Source organism: Amphibalanus amphitrite, unplaced genomic scaffold (genome assembly GCF_019059575.1).
Source record: "Amphibalanus amphitrite isolate SeventyFive unplaced genomic scaffold, NRLGWU_Aamphi_draft 000389F_arrow, whole genome shotgun sequence".
Taxonomy (NCBI): Eukaryota; Metazoa; Arthropoda; class Thecostraca; order Balanomorpha; family Balanidae; genus Amphibalanus; species Amphibalanus amphitrite.
Window position 1 is genome coordinate 52,636 of NW_024881883.1, and position 21,835 is coordinate 74,470.

General features: G+C 49.4%; 1 protein-coding gene across 1 annotated transcript in view; it reads right to left on the bottom strand.

The window, feature by feature from the left end:
* The window catches only part of LOC122390291, a gene marked incomplete at its 3' end in the record, with an annotated part of 63,730 nt that extends 43,133 nt beyond the window's left edge, over positions 1-20,597 (bottom strand). Inside the window, exon 1 of the mRNA XM_043383057.1 lies at positions 20,502-20,597. The remainder of the gene's footprint in view (positions 1-20,501) is intronic.
* Between the last annotated feature and the right edge of the window lie 1,238 nt (positions 20,598-21,835).

Here is a 21,835-nt window from a genome sequence, read left to right on the forward strand (position 1 = left end):
GTGGGAGCATTGCAACATGCTCAAACAATTCGAAGTTTATTTGAAACGTTCATTTCAATTCATTTCAATGCGGTATATCTTGGAATGTCACGGCTTCAATATTTGAACAGCCAGACGAACGCATCGCACACTAAAAACTATTCATAAATCACCATATGTCATTTCTGTTTCACTAGAAGTTCAGGTGAGCTAAAGGCAAGCAAGGCGCAATACACCAGGGTGATCCAAAAAAAATTGGAACCTCTAACTTAAAATGTCTATAAGTCAGAAAATTTTCACTTTGTTGATAAATTGCACACGCCATTAGAAAGAACGTTCAATTCTCTATAAAACCAAGTTGATTGTACTTACTTATTATTATAAATATTGCCCTAGACATATGCCTATAAAATTTGTGTCACGAAACTCAGTGAAACGGTTTTGAACATACTATGCGCAAATCAGTGATTGACGGTTTGCTGTTCTGACCATGTCGCTTGTTGGAGGTTCATGAATAAAAATAGCTCATTCACGTGTTATTGTAAGGAAAGAAAAGACTGACGGCCTGCTGGGACCAGTTTCCCAGAGACTGCTGGCCCGCGCACTGTCCCCAAGCAATTGCAGGCCTGCGTGACGGCCCCCGGAGCTCGCCGTTGAGCACATGCTGTGATGAACAGCGGAAGCTAGGGCGCGTGTATCTGTTTTACTGTGTGCTTCTGTGTTAACTTTTATGAAATAAAATTGAATTTGGATGTGGTGTTATTCGCAAAAAGACAACAGATAGAGTGCTAACGGATTTCATCGCATTGTTAACATTTGGCGATTTCGTTTCACTCAGTTTTCTGACGTTCATTCCAAAAGCTAATAGTGTGCCAATGCTTTACAACATACATTCACCAATTTGACGTGATTTTATAGAGGATTTATTGCTCTTTCTAATGGTGTTCGCAATTGGTCAATAAAGTGAATACTTTCGGACTTAGAGACATTTTAAGTTAGGGGTTCCAAATTTTTTGGATCACCCTGTATAGTTGGTTTCACCCCATTTATTAACTGGCTATACTTGCAGCATCATATGACTCGGAATACGCACTTGAATCGGTGTCTGCGTACTATCAAGATGCTCAAATCCAAAGCGTCCGAATTCAAGACATCGGAATAAGACATTATTTTTAAGGCTCTGGATGCGCGGCGGTCAATTCAAGAGCCAATGTTCAAGGCATCCCATTCAAACATACTGATTCATCTTCCAAAGTATTCGCTTCAAGGTCAGGCAGGTCGATGAAAGCACACCGAATTAGACGTTCGCCGGGCCAGCGTTTGTTGCCGACAAATTGCACCTATGCAAGGCGGTACGGGCGAAAGACTCAGCGCTGCTGAGCCGAACCGCCGCCGCGCCGCCGAGCCGAGCGCCGTCCGCGGTCGCGGGACGCTGGCGTCCCCTCTGACCCGGCTGGCCGGCCGGCGCGGCAGGGCGGCTCCCTGTTTGCGTAGGACCGGCCCAGGTCCGGGCCATTGTGTGGGGCACGCACGTGCGCGCCCAGCTTGTGTGTCTTCCGGGTGGAGCGCTGGACGCCCGGGCCATTTTTAGCCTTTTCTGTGTGCTCTGACCGTCCTCAACGCGTCTTGTTTCACCCCCTGTCGCCGTATATAAACTAGTTGTAAACACCCCCGGCCCTCACTTCACCTTTCGACTTCGACGGGGACACTGCGCTGCCCCGCTCTCTTCCCGGTACGTTTCGCTGCCTTGTCCGCCAAATATAGTGAACTAGAAGACAAAGTGTGTGAGAAGCCCGAGTGAGAAGTGAAACAGTGCGCGGTCTACACACAGATGAGATATTCGACGGAGATGCGGCAGGCGTATCGGTTCCGGTGACCAGGTCTACTGACTATCCTTTTTTCATCCTAAAACATTCCTAAAACTCTCTAAGAAGGGGGTTCCTTTGTCGTCGGCATCCGGCGCTCTCATATTTTAGGCCCTAACATACTCCCTAAGAAGGGGGTTCCTTTGACGTCGGTATCCGGCGCTCTCATATTTTAGGCCCTAACATACTCCCTAAGAAGGGGGTTCCTTTGACGTCGGCATCCGGCGCTCTCTTATTTAGGCCCTAACATACGCCCTAAGAAGGGGGTTCCTTTGCCGTCGGTATCCGGCGCTCTTTTATTAGGTCCAAATATACTTCCTAAGAAGGAGGTTCCTTAGTCGTCGGCATCCGGCGCTCTATCCTGTATCCAATATTTAGTTGTATCTTAACTAGGCTAACGTGATAGGTTATAACATTTATTTTCCCAATTTTCCAATTAAACCATTTTCCTCCTGGATCTCGGTCACCAAACAACCAAATGCTGTGCGATGCGCGATTAAATACAGTCCACACCATGAAAGGAGATTCGAACGAAAGCGTCGCCAACATTTTCTGGTCCTCCGGGCCGGATGGTCCTGGCCTGAAGTGAGAACTGATGACCTTCGTGGCTGCCCGTCGCCGACTTAGTGATTGATTATAGGTTACAAGCTGTGCCTCGTGTGTGCCAGTCGGATCGAGAAGAAAATTCCGATGATGGAAGATTCGACTCAGGCGGAGAACACAGAGACGGCGACGGTGAGTCAGGACACTGCCGGCGAGGAAGCTGGAGACACTGCATGCGTGTTGAAGCACCTGAAACTTCAGCGCGGGCGCAAGGCCGCCGCGTTTACTCGTGCCTGTAACACGGCGGAGGCTCAGATCGCGCGCCGAGCTAGCGAGGAAGAACTAAAGAAGCGGCTCGAAACCCTGAATGCGACACTGGATGGTTTCATGGAAGCCAATGACGCCTATGTTGAGAAGGTGCAGGAGGTCTGCGAACTGGAAGAAGCGGAAGAGTACGCCACCCGACTGACGGCACGGCACGCCGAGACGGTGAAAAGAATTGAAGAGGCGACTACGTACCGACCAGTGAGCTGCTGCGCGGCGTCGCAAGCAGATGACAGACCACCACCATCAAAGTTGCATCACGGGGGGAGTAGAGCGAACGGATCCCGTGTTTCAGGAGTCTCCAGAGCGGCGTCCAGGGAAGCTGTAATAACGGCAGAGATGAAAAGCCTGGAGCTGAAGCATTTGAAAGCCAGGCAAGACAGAGAAAGGCAGCTGAGAAAACAGGAGGAAGAAAGAACAGCTCAGAGGAGAAGAGAAGAAGAAAGGATGGAAGAAGAGAAGAGGATGATGGAGGAAAAGGAGTTAGAAGAGGAGGTGGAACGAGCGCAGCAGAGGGCAAGACTTCTGAGGGCTGCAGAAAATGACCTTGAATGGGAGCGGAGAAACGACTTTGATGACGAAATCCCAGTGGAGGTGGAGCCTGAGCAATGCGATAGATCGAGAGCCGTCCGTGATACGTCAGGTGAGCAGCGGCCGGCACCCAATGGTGGCGAAGTTTCCCGCTGCATCTCGTCATCACCCAGAGCTGTCGGAGTTCCTCAAGGCGAGAATGGGGTGCACAAGAATGACGGACTGGCTCGTCCCAGCTGGATCGCAACGCCGGCCTCACCCCGAAGGAATGACCTGGCAGGACCATCAGCGTTCGTAAAGAGCATACCGCGACTGACTCTGCCAACGTTCCGTGGAAATGCACGTGAGTGGCCGCGCTGGATTGGTCTTTTCAAAGCCTTGGTGCATGATCAGCCGTCCCTGTCGGATGCTGAGCGCATGGCTCACCTTCAAAACGCGGTGGAAGGGCCCGCGGCCCAGGCCATTGACGGCATGTTATTCAACGGTGACTTGTATCACGAGGCCTTGAAAACTTTGCAAGATAGGTTCGGACGAGAGGAAGATATCATCCAGGCCCACCTGCGAAATGTGTTTATGACCTCGCCACCGTCACTAATGGACCTCCCAGCGATGGAGAAGTTTTATGCGGTCGTCCATAACACAGTCACCGTCCTGCGAAATCTCGGCTATGCGAGTGACCTGTCAAGCAGTGAAAACTTGAGAAGAGTGGTCGAAAAGCTGCCGAGCGAGCTAGCCCGAGAGTGGGGCCGTGAAGTGTTCCGGCTGCGACCGACGAGACCGACTCTGGAGACGTTCACCGAGTGGCTCCAAGTCCAAGTCAGCATCCTGAGCTTCTCTGCTGTCCAGTCCGGGACTTCAACATCGGAACGGAAACGTGCAACAGTTGCTTCAAGGGACGGCCCTGTTCGGCGAACAGCGCTGGCGACAGGAACCAATGGTGAAACCGAACCAGAGGCCCGCTCTCTGCCAGTATGCGTGGTGTGCAGCAGTAACCACAAGCTGAGCGACTGCTCGGAATTCAAGGCCAAGACCCCAGACGCAAGAAGCGCTGTTGCCTATGAAGAAGGCCTTTGCTTTTCATGCCTCAAGAAGGGCCACTGGAGCAGAAGCTGCAAAGTGTCTCGGCGGTGCAATGTGAAGGGATGCAAGCTCACGCACCATCCGCTTCTCCACCGCGGATCAAGTCGGTCAGGAACCGATCAGAGCAACTCGAGGAGGGATCAGTCGTCAGCAGGGACAACCACGGGAGCGCCTGAATCTTCAGCTGAAGGTAGTTCCGGGAACCAGCCGTTTGTAGCGGCCTCGGTAAAAACAGACGCAGACACACTGCTACAGATTGTTGCTGTGCGGGTTCACGGGCCCCGTGGTTCGACAGACGTTCTGGCACTCCTGGATGCTGGAGCTCAGACATCACTGTGTCGTGAGGATGTTCTGGAGGAGCTGGGCGTTGCCGGGGAGCGACACCCGCTCTGCATACAAAGCGTGGAGACCAGTGGCACTCAGCGTCCGTCCGAGAGAGTGAAACTGAAGATCAGCCCCCTTGGCACAGGGGCAAAGAAGTGCATCAACATTCCTGAAGTGTGGTCTGTGCCAGCGCTGAATGTGACTGCGAATACGATGACGAAGAGTCAGCTTCAGATATTTGAACACCTTCGTGATCTGGAGTTCCCGCAATATAATGGCGGGCAGGTGAAGCTGTTGATTGGTGCAAACGTCCTTGAAGCAGTGCTGCAGAAGGAGGTGCGTGTGGGACGTCCGAATCAACCGGCCGCTGTGAAGACAGACCTAGGGTGGACCCTGACGGGCTGCGTGTCTGACATCGTGCCCAGCAGCAGGCGCCGGGTCATGTTTCTGAGACGCCAATCGAGTGACAGCGAAGCGGAGCTGTGCGCTGCCGTCAACGAATGGTGGTCTACAGAAGCATCTGGAACAAAGTACAGTGAAACGACGTCACGATCGAAGGAGGATAAGAAAGCACTCCAGATGCTGGAAAGAAACACGACCAAAGGTGGAGAGCGATACGAGACCGGTCTGCTGTGGAAGGAGACAAGTCCTACACTTCCCAACAACAAGCGACAGGCTATTCAGCGACTACAGGCAACGGAGAGAAAGCTCGAGAAGCTTCCAGAGGTCGCAGGGAAGTACCAGGTCATCATCAACTCCTACGTCGCCGAGAGACATGTATCGGTCGCTGCTGTCTCAGCAGACGCACTCACAGAACAGAATGAGTTTGAGCTGGGCCAGCAGCTACAGGAGGCTCAGCAGGAGCTGCAGAAGCAGTCCAGCCAGCTGGAGGAACAGCAGCAGGCAGCTGCCAGACTCCAGGAACAGCGGACCATGGCCACCGTGGACTACAGGAAGGCAGATGCCGGCCTCACCAGGGCGTTGGCCGCTGAGCTGGCCGCCTGTCGGGAGCGCGACCAGGTGCTCTCGGACAAGGCGAGCCTGGTACAGCAGCTGGAGCGGCGCGCTGCTGAGGTGGCCCGGCTGACGGCTGAGCTTGAAGACCAGGGAGCTGAACTGGCTGCAGCTAATGCGGCCAAGTGTCGGGCGCTGGCACAGGTGGGGGAAATTGCCGCCAAGGAGATCAGTTTCCAGTACAGAGAGAGGAAGATGGCGAGTGAGAAGGAGCTGCTGGAGAAGCAGATGTCTCTGCTGCTGGAGAGCCTGAAGTCGCAAGCAGAGGAGCTGTCCACGCTGCGCCGCCAGCACAGCTCGCGGATCCTCCAGCTGCAGGCCGACCTTGCCAACAAGATGGACCAGCTGGGGACGGAGCAGGCGGAAAAAGAACGGCTGACACAGCAGGCGGCCGACCTGGAGCAGCGGCTCACCGAACTGGCGGAGAAGCCCCAGCTGCAGCGTGAGGCCGAGATCGAGCAGGAGGAAAACTATCGACAGCAGCTGCGGTCACAGGAGCGGCTGGCGCAGCCCTACAAAGAGGGCGTTGAGAAGGTGGAGGCCAGGTCGAATGAGATGCTGCGCTCGGTGGACGAGCTGCGGTCACTGCTGAGCTCGGCCGGCGAGCAGCAAAACCAGCTGGAGGTGAATCTGGACGAGACGCACACCCAGCACGGCCAGCACCTGGTGGAGCGCGACAAGGTGATCTTCCAGCTGCGTGACCGGCTGGAGACGTACGAGGAGCAGCTGCAGGCAATCACCCGCAAAGGTAGCCTTTCAGACGAGGCGGTGGAGGCCACGTCACCGTCCGCCGCCCCCGCCGCCGTCAGCCGGCTCCTGCGGCAGGGTGTGACGCTCACACAGATCCTCACCGGGTTCAGTCAGGCCAAGGAGCAGCTGACGGCCACAGAGGCCGAGAGCAAGCAGTTCAAACTGTGCCTCGACCAGATCCTGAAGGACATTGATAAGTGGACGCCGGCCATCCAGAGGCAGCAAGAGGATTATGAGGCGGCGGTGCAGACGATCGACTCTCCCACAGGCAGCAATGACGAGGCATTACGGGAGCTGGAGACAGCACACGCCAAGCCTGACGACGCCGGCCGGCGACTGCGTACCGTACAACACAAGAGGGACCGACTGGTCGCCCAGACAGCGGACCTGGCAATGCAGTTTTGTGTGCCGCTGAAGAAGGCGGAGGAGGCGCGCGGCGGGTTCGTCGCCACACCCCGGGACGAGCCCGAGCTGGATTCCTCCGCCGGATGGCTGATCGCCCAGCGTCTGGTCACCTTCTGGGGCAAAGAGGAGCTCCAGGCGCGCAACCAGGACCTGCTGTCCGTGGTGCGCGCGAACTGAGCGCCGCCCGGGAGGAGCTGAACACGCAGCGCCCATGGCTGCGTCCCGTGGACAGCTGATCACTGCCTGCTGCGGTCATATGCCTGAGGAACCAACCGTCCAGCACCCCATGGCCGGTGCTACCCTGTCCAACGGTGTTTTTCTCGGCGAGGGTATTCAGCAGTCGTCCGTCATTTCCATTGTGCGTATGGCTTGACGGCCCCCGCCCACTGACGCTCGCGCCAGCTCTGGTATTTTTGTGCCTTCCTGACAGGGACCTGAGTCTGAGTTCAGGGCTGTGTAAAGGTAACCCGTCTCCGCGCGCGAGTGTTAGGCCCGCTTTACCTCGCTCCGCACCTTTATGGAATGCTGTGCGTGTTTTACTTGTATGGAGCTTGGAAATGATAGTTACCCGCGCCCGTTTCGGTTATCACCTTTCTTGACTGTTCGTTTGCGCTGTTCAATTTGTCGGTCAAATGTTTGTGTTCGACGTTCGCAGTGAAGCCGAACACAGGGGGGAGTGATGTTGCCGACAAATTGCACCTATGCAAGGCGGTACGGGCGAAAGACTCAGCGCTGCTGAGCCGAACCGCCGCCGCGCCGCCGAGCCGAGCGCCGTCCGCGGTCGCGGGACGCTGGCGTCCCCTCTGACCCGGCTGGCCGGCCGGCGCGGCAGGGCGGCTCCCTGTTTGCGTAGGACCGGCCCAGGTCCGGGCCATTGTGTGGGGCACGCACGTGCGCGCCCAGCTTGTGTGTCTTCCGGGTGGAGCGCTGGACGCCCGGGTCATTTTTAGCCTTTTCTGTGTGCTCTGACCGTCCTCAACGCGTCTTGTTTCACCCCCTGTCGCCGTATATAAACTAGTTGTAAACACCCCCGGCCCTCACTTCACCTTTCGACTTCGACGGGGACACTGCGCTGCCCCGCTCTCTTCCCGGTACGTTTCGCTGCCTTGTCCGCCAAATATAGTGAACTAGAAGACAAAGTGTGTGAGAAGCCCGAGTGAGAAGTGAAACAGTGCGCGGTCTACACACAGATGAGATATTCGACGGAGATGCGGCAGGCGTATCGGTTCCGGTGACCAGGTCTACTGACTATCCTTTTTTCATCCTAAAACATTCCTAAAACTCTCTAAGAAGGGGGTTCCTTTGTCGTCGGCATCCGGCGCTCTCATATTTTAGGCCCTAACATACTCCCTAAGAAGGGGGTTCCTTTGACGTCGGTATCCGGCGCTCTCATATTTTAGGCCCTAACATACTCCCTAAGAAGGGGGTTCCTTTGACGTCGGCATCCGGCGCTCTCTTATTTAGGCCCTAACATACGCCCTAAGAAGGGGGTTCCTTTGCCGTCGGTATCCGGCGCTCTTTTATTAGGTCCAAATATACTTCCTAAGAAGGAGGTTCCTTAGTCGTCGGCATCCGGCGCTCTATCCTGTATCCAATATTTAGTTGTATCTTAACTAGGCTAACGTGATAGGTTATAACATTTATTTTCCCAATTTTCCAATTAAACCATTTTCCTCCTGGATCTCGGTCACCAAACAACCAAATGCTGTGCGATGCGCGATTAAATACAGTCCACACCATGAAAGGAGATTCGAACGAAAGCGTCGCCAACACCATTTATTAACTGGCTATACTTGCAGCATCATATGACTCGGAATACGCACTTGAATCGGTGTCTGCGTACTATCAAGATGCTCAAATCCAAAGCGTCCGAATTCAAGACATCGGAATAAGACATTATTTTTAAGGCTCTGGATGCGCGGCGGTCAATTCAAGAGCCAATGTTCAAGGCATCCCATTCAAACATACTGATTCATCTTCCAAAGTATTCGCTTCAAGGTCAGGCAGGTCGATGAAAGCACACCGAATTAGACGTTCGCCGGGCCAGCGTAACCTTGAAGGGTCACCTAGGCGAGGATCACAAGCAAAACAACGCCTGACACGCAACGGCTATTGGGGGAACAGGAAGATGAAAATGGCACGTTTCTAAGGAAAAATCAAGAGGAAATAGTGCAAATAGGATGTCCAAAAATACTGACACCAACGGTGTCTCGAGTGAACATAATATATGACGAAAACTAGCCATTGTTTGGTAATTAGCTATGTGCTTTGGGTAAGAAGTGTATTTCACGTTCATAGTTCCGCAGTTGTGCGGTCAATATCTCAGAAAAGAATGCATCACTCATGCATATCGCAAGCATGCCATGGTATTCTTTTAACCTAGGGCGGACTATCTTTGGGACAGACACACTTAGTTGCCCCATGATACATCCGTTGCCAAGCGCTATAACCCTTCCCTTTTCCAGGAGGCCGGTTTTGATTTCGAGCGAATGACTTAGTTTGGCCGTGGAATGGAGCGGTGAAGGACTTTTACGGCATGGTTGGAGGCATCACGACTGCAGTAAACCTACTACAGTCTTTTACTGCAGCGTTGCAGCCTGACGTGACATCATACGGATGAAATTACGGTGACAACGAATGCCAAAATGAACCTTGTTGAAAGGAAACATAAGTTCGTTACTGATGCATGTTACCTATATCTGTGGTTATTTACAAAAAGATTGCAGCTAACGGTTTTTTAATTAGGTCTTTTTCGTCGTCAAAAAACATGATACACTGAAGTATTATTCATGGATGACCGATTTTACATTCAGGAATTAAATTTCCTGTACTTATTGGAAAATATTCGTGGCACAAAATCACATGGATATAATCAGAACAAGCTATTGTATAAATGCTAAAAACCAATGAAAAGTAAGCGCAAATAAGGCGACTAAGGGCGTCAGTTTACACATGCTCACTGTGTCAAGGACATAACAAGCACTGCTGTGACCAAGCAGGAACTCAAACTCCATCACAACACGACGCGACTCATAGACCTTCGTAATCCATTGGCGCTACGCTGGCGCCGCTCAAAGGCGATTTGGTACGGCTCGAACAATGCAAGGTCAGCTGGCAAGTTGCCAGCCAGCGAGTCTCAGCAGAGTCTGAGCACAAGCTGAGTTAGCGTAATCGTCAGCATCAAATGCAGCATCCTGATATCAGAGGAGGTTTGTTAGATTGTTCTCAATGAATGATCAATGTTTGTAAGCAATCTGAATGAGTCAATGCTGAGGCTGCCTCAGCTCAGCATCGACCTAAATGTTCAGCGTACTGCTATGATTCGAAATAGGTTGTTCACAGCGAATGCAATTGCAGCTGCAATCAAAAATGTATATATGGTATTTTTGTAAGCGGTAAAAATACCTTATGCGTCATGACCATGAGCAATGTTGATCATTAACATTGATTATTACCAATATTCGAAGCTTACAAGGACAGCTAAATGTGGAAATGCTTTGCATTTGTACGGAGGAGTCAAATTTTCGGTGATTTAAACGAATGTTTGGTAATGTTTTGGTGATTGTTTAATCATATCAATGCTTGAAACGCTTCAACATTTTCAAAAGATAGGTAAATATGAGTCAGCACCGGTGTCAGTCAGACAGGGAATTCAAAATCTGCCGTTTTCATATTTTCCTGAAAGGTGTTTTCTCCCGTCTCGGTTCAGTTTTATTGAAGGCATCAAAGCGTTAAATCAGGCAACCAATTCTCTTGTAGCAGCTGCGTTTGGCTTTTCCAATGTCCTACGGCTGCTCCTGCGTTTTCTCATCCCACAAATCCACGTTGAGGAAATCCAGGATTTGTCCAATCCCAGAAACCCAAGCTTTGATCATAGTGATCGATGATACATCGTTGTGATGTCTTTGGACCAAGATTCTTTTTGACAAATATCAGAAAGATAAAAGGTTTCTGCTTAATTATCCTTCATTTCGGTGTGCATTTCTGCATAAATGAAGCAGAGATTCTAATGCGCGGGGACAGGCTTCTTGGATGCTTTTAGAGCAGCGACTTTGAACGCAAGTGATATTCTCGTTGCTCCAACACTGGCTGTCAATTTCACTTAAGGCGACAACCAACCGCATTACGTAAGGCCAAAGCACACACAACCGCACACCCAAGCAACCACAATAAGGTAAATGTTTCCTACATGGACAAACTTAAACAGTTAACACACGCATAAATAAATCAAAGTTCCATCTCTCCAGTGATGTATGTACAACTCCTTATCACAGAAGAACAAACTTGGCCTCACACACTCAAGCTCGTTGTCAGCTCTACACCGTATGACTTTTGGGAGAAACTATTCTGCCCTTTCCAACTGATGTTGTTCACCACCCAACAGAATCCCCTCCCCCTGTCAGTTGCACTAGCTGCGTTTCACGATTTTCAGTTCACCGCGTGATGCTGCTCTCTTGTCAGCTAGCGGAGTCCATTAATCGATCGTTATGTGGCAGCGAGGGCACCCGTGGATCTGATGCCTCCGCTAAGAGCCAGGTATCGATTTTGTTTGATGGAACCAGCGGACAGCTACCTGAGATCCTGTTCGTCCGTGCGTCATTGTGGAGATGTTCGGATCTCCATCAAGTGTGCGACAGAGTCCTTGACCTCACTCAGAAGTCTTCACCTTAACCTAATTTGCTGGTAGCGACACGTCACGCAATAGCTCGTGACAATTCAGGCGGTCGAGGCATCCCGAACTCGGCAGATGCGTTTGTTTTCTTCCCGTAGGTAAACACTGATGGACAATACTGATTGCTCTGTGGTGACACGAAACCTTGAAGGTCAGCTCGCGATTGGCGTGTCATTGTTTATATATTTAGATGAGGGACAAAGTTAACTTTAGCGGAAGCGTCTAGTGAGCATGATTGCTTGGTTTTAAAAGGTGAAGCCCACGGCACTCGCAAATGATGTCCCGCTGTGCCTCATCTGTCAAACCCGCCCCCTGGAGCTTCATGTCGAATTTCATTGGTTATGGCATGAGCACGCCACGCATTTCCAGTGGCACAGCTCTTCAAACAGAGGCCAACCTACCCACATATCATGCGTTGAAACACGAAGCATGTCAATGCTACGAGACGCTGCAGGTCTGTCACAACACAAGGTCACGGACAACCGAACACATTTGCAAACAGCATGTGTTGAATAACCGAAGATCGACTCATGAATAATCGAAAAGGTAGGTGAGTGAAGGACTGTCTGTGTGTCGCCGATTTGTGACGAGGACACTAAGCCTGGAGGGATCAGGATGGCAAAGGCAGGAAGAAGAGCCGTCTTAACTTGATCTAAATGCCGCAGAGTGTTCGGCCATTTAGGCCTTCATTGTTCCTCTTCATTGTTCCGTCGAAGTTGAAGCTCATCAAAGCCTTGGTGGAGGGGCGAGTAAGGTTGTCCCCGCAGCTGAAATGACGTGATCAAGGCCGGTATGATCGTGTGCTGGCTATAAATGAAGTGTCAAATGCAATGAGGGAGGCAGCTGCCTCCGAGAAAGACAGGTGTTATCATATTCCTTTGAAGAAAAGGTGTCAGTCAGTGAGGTGGCAAAGATTCGATCTTCAACAATTAAATATTTAATTGTGGAAGATGCAGTGTATGATAATAAGTAAAAGCAACAGCTCTTTGTTGAAATGTGTCTTATCCTGTCGTGACAAAATAGATGCTATCTCGTAACGCAACTTGCCAAGCCCAGGAGCACAACACGGTGCATTAATGCTCACTTTGCATTCTCCATTCAATAAACTGGTATCTGCCCCCATTTTGTAGCAGCACTCCCACAAACTTCTCTCCAACGTCCTCCATCGAAAACACAACTTACATAGAACCGTCAATCGCATCAATGCATGCCATTCCCCAAGCTAAGAGACCAAACGAGCCCGTACCTAACCGTGTTCCGTTCACAAACGCTCCTCTGCATGCGTAATGGCGGACCAAGTGGAAAAGTTCCGTCTCCAGCCTGCCCGGGGGGCTCATCCGTGCAGTGTTGCTCACAGTTGGATGTTGTGTCGGCACTTACAGCAGGCAGTCTGGCCGGCCAACGCGCTGACGAAATTGTTTGGATAGAGGACGAGAGCGAGAGAGAGGAAGAGGGAGGGCGAGGAGAGAGGTGAGGGAGAGGCCAGAGACAGGGAGGGCTCTATGGTGGGCTGTCTGGCTTCGGATCAGACGGCTAGGGGTGATGTGCACATTTATAATGCATTTTCGGTGGGTATTGGCTTATATCCGATTCAGTTATGTACCGATACCATCCCTTCTTACTTTGGGTGCTGATCTGTTTGAAAGCTAATTTGCTAACGTACATCGCTAATGTGCAAAGGTGTAATACACAGTGCATAAATACACTGCACCTTACAGTACTGTATTGTATCCCATTACGTAAAGCGGAACAAATGGTCACAAAACTCGTTGGCCCGGTTTCCGTAGCCTTGTGCTATACTGGAATTGAGCGAGCTGACTAGTTCGTAAGTCATGACTCATGCTTCCCCGGTAGGGCTGCAACGGGTTATCGCGGTGTGCATAACGGGTATGAGTTATGGATATGAGATATGCCCGAATGGAAAGGTAGAAAACTAATGGCAACGTTGTATTGCTAAGTGTAAAAACAAAATCGAAACTAGAGTCTTATTAATCTAAAAGTAAAACACAAAATTTCTAATTTCGTCTCGATAATCGTTATACCTATGAAATGGATAAGAATTCCTGAGAAATTCAACAAAAACGTCTACACTATTCGCACATAGGATGCAAGATCACCAAGCATTCTCCTCTAGGTACCACAAAAACCACCCTTCCGAGCCGCTGCGCAGCTACGTTTCTAATTAGCCTTCTCAGCTGAATAGAGAGCCGCACAGCTAGCTGCTGCAACTTCTTATCCCGCACCTCCTACCACAGAAAGCACCCCAATGCCTCAATGGCACCCACCCACTTAGTGTCTGGCCCAATACAATCCGCCGGGGCGGCGGGAGGGTGCCTTTGTCACCTTCCTTTAGCCAACACGGCATCGATCAAGCTCAGAGCTTTCTGTCCTGACAACGGCTACCCTAGGGGTCGATAGCCGCCGGCCACGCGAACGGGTAGCCTCGGGCGTGGTACGAGGATGGACGGACAGGAGGAAATAATGTGGAAAGAAAGATTCACAGAGATGGCGTTTTAGCACAATATGGCTTTGGGGTGCTGTCGACATCTTTGTGCTTGTTTGTCGTTGTTCCAAGGCGCTTCAGATGGAACATTGTTGGGCGTGGAGATATATGGCTGCTGGTTTTATTTGGGATGTGATGAGGATTTACAAAGTAATTTGTTCCCTGACGCATCCAGTTTCATTTTATTTTGCATTGCCTTTTTAAGACTATTTAAAAAAAAACCCTTGTGTAATATATGTATGATATGAATAGAATACCCCCATAAATGATTACTCAGTTGTATTGCTTTATTACTAAATGATCGATATCAATTGAGCATTGACGCCTGCTTAGTATTCATAGGTCACTCAGCATGCCACGGTTGATCACAGAGTCATGAAAATATAGATGAGTTTGTGCCTTGAATTCCTGATACTATAACAACATTGCTTCTAATAGGTATCTAATAACCTTCGCGTAATCACATTTAGTCCGAATTAGCTCATCCCTAGCCACTAAGTCCTCCCTCCCCCCCCCCCTCATACCATCCCAATGCCCACGTCGTCAGGGCAGGCTTATCACGCATCGAATCCGCAAGGAACTATTGAAACCCAGCCGCCAAAATTATCCGCTTCACTGGACTGGAACCAAGCGTGTCACCGCAAACGAAGCCGGCCCGAAGTGGAAGTCAGAAGCCACGGCGTCGGTACATGCGGCCGCGGTCACGCTGGAGGTCAAGGTCACGGTCACGGTAGAGCGAGAGCGGCCGTGACAATTAGGAGTCGCCTGGATACGCTCCGTCGAACACAGAGAGAGTGACAGAGAGAGAGAGAGAGAGAGAGAGAGAGAGAGAGAGAGAGAGAGAGAGAGGGAGAGAGAGAGAGAGAGAGAGAGAGAGAGAGAGAGAGAGAGAGAGAGAGAGAGAGAGAGAGAGAGAGAGAGAGAGAAAGAGAGCTGGGGAGGGGATTAACTAAAGGTGTGCACTAAGAAGGAAGAGTAAGGTAATTTTTAAAAGGTCCGTGAACTACAATATTCAAAGGATGCTCGAATGATAAATGGAGTTAAACCTTCTAATTGCTCTCTGGTAAGCGTGCATCGCCTTTACTAGGTTTTCTTATCAAATGCTTTATTTTCATGCTTTATTTTCATGTACAACATCGTAATTGTCACATCCGTGAGAAGAATATCTACGTCGGAACAGGCAGATAGATAGATCACATTGATGACTAACATCCTGCCTATTGAAACTGAAAGGATATAGTGTTGCAATGAGAGTAATATGCATAAATAAAAGAGGCGCCTATTTTGTTGTCTTGACACCAATAGATGCAACATCGACTACCTGCATTTGATTGGTGCTGTTGCAAAACTGCGCAATGATTCTTTAAAGGATCTTTTATTCGTTTCTTGGGCAGCACCTTCAATAGAGATTGGCAGCTTCTGCGTAATATCAGCGTCCGAACAATGAGAGCTTCTTTGTGGCAACAAAAACAGCAATGACGGATTGGCGTCTTACGCAAATATTGACGGTCTGCGTGGTTTTGTGAGCATCAAGGTGTTTTTCATGCGACCACTAAGCTTTGTTTTTCCTGTGGGGAAAGACGTCATTTACATCGTCATTACAGGGTGTCGACTGCCGATGATTTATTTGCAACTTCGTCTCGTGTGTTGGAATTACGGTAACAAGCGTCGTGCTAAAAAACGAAAATACCAAAAATGTGATTTTTGGTTACAATAAATGTCCCAGATGTCCTACGAGCTGGAGGATTGTGATATCTCAAGCTTGCTGAATTTTAGAAATCATTAAATATGTTGATTAAATTTTGCATTTGCTTCTGATTTCCGAATACTGCAAATATTTACAAATTAATAAACAACAAACTTCGATAATTCAGCGCATCGCATTCGTACCTTTTGCCCCTCTGACGTCTGAATTCCATGACCAAACTCCATCTCCACAGTGACCACCTCCCCAAACCCACTTCAAAACTCGTCCCGCTAATAGCATCCCATCACACCTGTCTGGAGAGGTCACTGACCTCCCCCCGCACCTCCGCCCCCTCCCCCTCATGGATCCTCCTGACTGGGGTCGTTCACACCCAGGTGTGGTCACCTGACCTTGAAGAGACGCTCTATCGTGAAGACGCTATTCAGAGCGCCCAACGGCCGCAGCGGAGTTCAGACCAGAGTCAGCTGACCAGAGTCAGCTGAGCTTTAGTGGCGTCATTTGTATCGTAAAACAGAAACAACTTTACCTGTGAATATGAACAGGAAGATGTTGAAGTGTGGCTTTATGTAACAACAGAGCTGTGCAGTGTTTTTGAACCATGTTTATCTGCAAGATCTCAAGGAAGGGATTACTTGGAAGCTGGTCTTGGGGATAAGGAAGCTTGGTGGCTTAAAAGGGATACTCTATTCGATTGGGATGTATTTTTGGTTCTATTCCTGGAAAATCTATCACAATATTTGGCACAACAATGCTTTGTTAGTTAGCTTGCCCGTGATAAGCGATAAAAAAGAATATTCAAAGGATGCTCGAATGATAAATGGAGTTAAACGTTCTAATTGCTCTCTGGTAAGCGTGCATCGCCTTTACTAGGTTTTCTTATCAAATGCTTTATTTTCATTATGTAAAGCGATTCGCTAGACAATTTAAAAATAATAAAAGCCTGCTGTTTCATCGTAACTGGAATTACATTGCATATTTTAATTGTTATGTTTATCTTTTCTCGCGTGATGTTCCGAGAAGTTCTAAACGACCTTAAACCAGTATAGCGCCTTTTGGGGCGACTAACGGAGCGAGCGAGGGGGTGAGTCTTGCACGTGCGAAATTTCGAGGGGGTACCTCCAACTGACTTGTGCACGGCACCCTACTGACCGGTTTCTAGCGATGTGCCAAATTTGAGCACAATCGGCCCAGCCGTTCTCGAGATCTGGAAACGACCCCTGCACGTGCGCACGTGCAGCAGCACCCCAACTCTGGCACATGGATATGCATTGCCTAGTGGGTGCCTACCTACATGCCAACTTTCAGCGCAATCGGCCAAGTAGTTACCGAGATATTGCAACAATTACAAAAGTGACACCTCTTCGTTTTGCACGTGGCACGTGCATAAGGGGTCACCCACATGCATCGGGAATAGTCCAATACTTGGTAGAAGGAATGAAGCTACCCTACAAAAATTACGGCGTGTAAATCGGTCAAGTGGTTGCTGAGATATAAGCCTCGCAAAAGCGTGACCACGGCCGGCCGGCCGGCCGGCCGGCCGCTCATACTCAGAAATTTCCGTTAATCTAAGGAAAGACTACGCTCGCTTCGCTCGCTCCGTAATAATTTGGCTTATTTGAAGATGAAAGCTCCATCTGTACCGCAAAAAGATTCAGAGTAATGCGTGGTTCACACCGGATCCGTAATGACGCCGTAACCGTTACGGCCGTAATGAGCAAGACATTTCTCAAGATTCCCCAAGCATTGCGACTTTTCTAGACGAAGTTGAAATTTGGCAACCAGCCGCCGTAAACTGGCATCGTCCACCGTACTCGTTACGGAACGTAAGAGAAGTTGGGAAAATTGAACTTTTCGACCCGACCGGCCGCCGTAATGACTTTTGTTGACATGTATCTCCAAAACGGTTTGACTGTTTGATGAGCGGTCTTCTTTGGGGAGGGGATGTATCTTTTCTTCATGGAACTGTGCTATCCATAAAAGTCATGAGTGCCTGTTACAGCGCGTGCCACGTGCGACGTGAGAGGTTCCAGAAGAGCTCGTCATTTCATAACTCGGGAACGGCTGAAGCGATACAGCTCAAAATTTGTTTGTTGTTTTGGCTGGGTGCACACTACACATCCGGTGACCTTTGAACGGTTTTGAATCTCTTCAGCGCGTGCGCACGTGCACACCCTTTTTAATATCTCGGGATCTGCTGGGCCGATAGCGCTCATATTTTGTATGCTAGAGGACACCATGTAAATATGAATATTGCACAGGTTGGCAAAGACCTGTGCATGCACGTGCGCACGTGCGTACCCCTTTTTAGTATGTGGGGATCGGATGGTCCGATAGCGCTCATATTAAGTATGGTGAAAAACACTATGTTTTTAAGCATATTGCACGGGCTGGCAAAGACATTGATTTGCACGTGCGCACGTGCGTACCCCTTTTTCATATCTGTGGATCGGCTGGGCCGATAGCGCTCATATTTTGTATGCTGAATAACACCATGCTTATGAGCAGATTGCACGGGTTGGCAAAGACATTGATTTGCACGTGCGCACGTGCGTACCCCTTCTCCATATCTCGGGATCCGCTGGGCCGATAACGCTCATATTAAGCATGCCGAATGACACCATGCTGACCTGCAGCTTGTACTGGTCAGCGAGGGTATAGGCTAGCACGTGCGCACGTGCGCACCCTTTTTCCATAACCGCAGATCGGCTGGGCCGATAGAGCTTATATTAAGTATGCTGAATAACACCATGCATATTAGAAGACTCCACAGGTCAGCGAGCGTATTGGTCTGCACACGTGCGCGTGCTTACCCTTTTTAATGGCATGTTCCGATTGCTTGGGATTGCATCTTTGGTAGGTTAAGCCAAGGTATCGCCGAGCGATTGTGAAGCTTCCAAATGTTGACGAGGGCAGCGGTCTGCTCGTGCGCACGTGCAGACCCTTTGGCCTTTTACCTTAGCTCGAATCAACCTGCCAATAATTATTATTTCTTGTGAGCATGCCCTCAGCGTGTAACGTTCACGGCTTACTTTGTATCTTGTTTGTGGAGTTCTGAGTTCTGAGTTTCATGGAGTTCTGAGTAAACATCACCGGCCATATTGCCTCTGCTACTTGCTAAATTTGATACTTGGACTTGTAGATATTGGCAGACGTTTGAATCCACATTGACTCTTGGCAAGCCAATCGAGCAAATGGTATACAATCCAGATTCTGGCGTCCGTTGGTATTCCCATCACCCACGAATAGCAAAGAATGTAAGAAATAAACTTCAGCGTTGACGGGCATAGACAGCCCTCTTGTAATGCAAGAAATAATGCAAGAGTCTCCGACCAGTGTTCTGCCCATCGGCGTTTAATTAACAATGATATGACTCGATACAATTGCAGACCGCTATGTCAGAGCAAAATTAACAAATTAAAAGGAAGAGAGTAAAACAAGTCTACATTCTGGCGCTCCAGTATTAAAAACAGCTCTTGGCTTTAGTCCATTTTCCGCTTGCCTATAAACAAAATAGAGTTTTGGCGCACTTGCTTCGAACGGTGACGCTCAGCGATGGCAATTCCCGGTGCACACCGAATCCGTAACCATTACGGCGTTACGGCGTCAAAAAATCGAACTACGCATGCGCGTTGCATTGTGCCCTCCACTTTCGAGATATTTTTTAATCGCCACCGTATTCATTACGGAACGTAACGGTCATTACGGATCCGGTGTGAACCACGCTAAGTTTAATCACACAAATAAGTGAAGGCCCTACCCTCGCTTCTTTTCGGGACCTCACTTCTTCTCTTCTGCGGAGGACCTTCACCGTTTCCCAGCTCAAACTGGCTACAGGGAGTTAATTGTTTGACTCACTCATGAAGTGTCTACCCATCAGCGTTGTTTGGGTATGTAGATTCGGTTTTGGTTGCACCACCAGCCCAAAAAAAAACAATATAGGAACAGATTTTGCATTTAATTATGCAACGCTGCGGTACCTTATTGATAATTCACTTGCGTTAAATGTGTGGTCGAGCTCCAGTCCCAACCAGAAAGTCATACATATGTATTAGCCGTTTTCACGACGGCTATCTGGTACACATTTGATGCAGATTAGGTGCAGATTTGGTGCATAGTTGGTCAAATTAGGTTCAATGTGTTTCTCAAAAGTTGTCCGTTTGGGCTGCATAGATGCTTATAGGCATCATTTATCAAATTATCAGGCATTGCTGTCGATTAAAACATGACTGAGATAAATTCATGACATGAAGATATTTGTTATAAAAGAGATTAGGTGCAGATTTGGTCAAATTAGGTGCGTTTGCCACTCGCCAGATAACTCGTGAAACGGCTCATATCTACCGATAAGCCAAAAAGCAATTAACAAAATGAGTCAATGCATCGAGAATCTACGAGTCTCTCGTGCAGCAATTAGCCGAGTCACATGATAGCAATACTTGGCTGATCTGGATAAGGGGCAACATTTAATAAAGTTGTATTGTTGGCTGAAGTTATCAGGGAAGTTTCGAGCCTCAAACCGGTTTTTGAGGTAGGTATTGGAATGACAACAGCAGGACTGAAACTATCAGCATATTTTGAAGTGGCTAAAAGGAAATATTTAATTTTTTTCGTAAATTCATTTATATCCGTGCAATGCAGCGCTGCAATGTGACTTCTCAATCCATTTCAACATTTGTTTTCACTTTTGAAGAACCAACGTGACCCCCTAATTACTTTCAACAAATATAACAAATTATCGCAAGCCAATAACACCACACCACAGTCAGTCCTCCCCAAACAAGGGGGGATCTCAACCCCACTCACCTCACACCTCTCCCAGCTGCGTCGTCAGCGATTGTTGTCCTCGTTCTGTCGTCACCAGGAGCGTCCGTCACCACCACCACCCCAGTCCGGGCCTCGTGCAACACTGAACACCAACAGTCGTCGTCGGCGGCGGCGCGGCGGCGGCGGCGGGCGGCCGAAGCGGCGGCGGCGGCGGCGGCGGCGGCGGCGACCCAGGGCGGTTTCAAGTTCAAGGTCACTGGGCTGGGTACCGGAGGAAGGTGAAAAAGACGCCAAGGGGCCATGACCGGACACGTGCGGAGCGGGACAACGGGACCGGTGGGTTTTGGGGCGACGGTGCGATGGCAAAATGTGTTGAGGGCATGTCTAAAGAAAGCGTTTGATTTTTTAGAAAAGTAATGCAGGCCATTTGTTTTATGCAAGATTTTTTTTTTCATTGGCTGCTGGATCGTTTTTTTTTCTGTCCACAAGAACACAATTTGTAATTGATATTTTTAGCATTTTTCAAAAATAAATTTCGATGAATTCGAATAGCATTATTTTGCAATATGCAAAAATTAAATTTCTGCTCATCTGTTTTTATACTTTGCCTAATGATAAAGGAAAAGCGTGAAATCGAACTACCTACGCCACAATCGAAACGCTCATTTTTTATATCTCTTATGATATTTGTAATTAGGAGGTAAACTGCTAGTAAAGTGAACATGTGATTCAAGCTGGAACTTCTGTTATTTTTATCGGTCAATTGACTGCATATAATAAGTCACACATGGCGATACAGACATTTAGTTATTGCTAGCCTCAAAACTTGACCCTGCGCAATACGATCAATGTAATTCAAGGAAGACGTCGACTGGAAAAGTGCGACAAGGATATTTTTGGAATTTCTTGCAGCCAAACATCGTCACCCCTGGTCCCCATTGCCGGAATGTGACCCCTGTCCTCTGTTACCACCGGACTCTCCGCTGTCATTTCGCCACCATAGTTCATTAACCGGTGATTTTGGCCGACCACTCAGCCCACCGGGGCTCGACTTGGTGCTCTAAACTGGTCCCGTTCTGCCGGCGGGAGGGTCGCTGGCCCAACGCCGCCTCCAAAGCCACAGCCGGGTCGCTGACCCCCCGGTCATGACATCTAAGGTGGGAGGGGCAGGCGGAGGGGGCCGGGAGGGGAGGGGCGGGGCGGGGCATTCATGAGATGGCTGGGTGTGGCCTCCTGCCACGAAGTTGGCATGTGACGTAGCTCTGCAGCTGTAGTGCGTAGTTGTTTGGAGCTGTTGACAGACAAAATATGAGCTTTGTTCGTGAGAGATCTAATAGGGGACCGGGTCATGGGACTTTTAATTGATGCGTTCG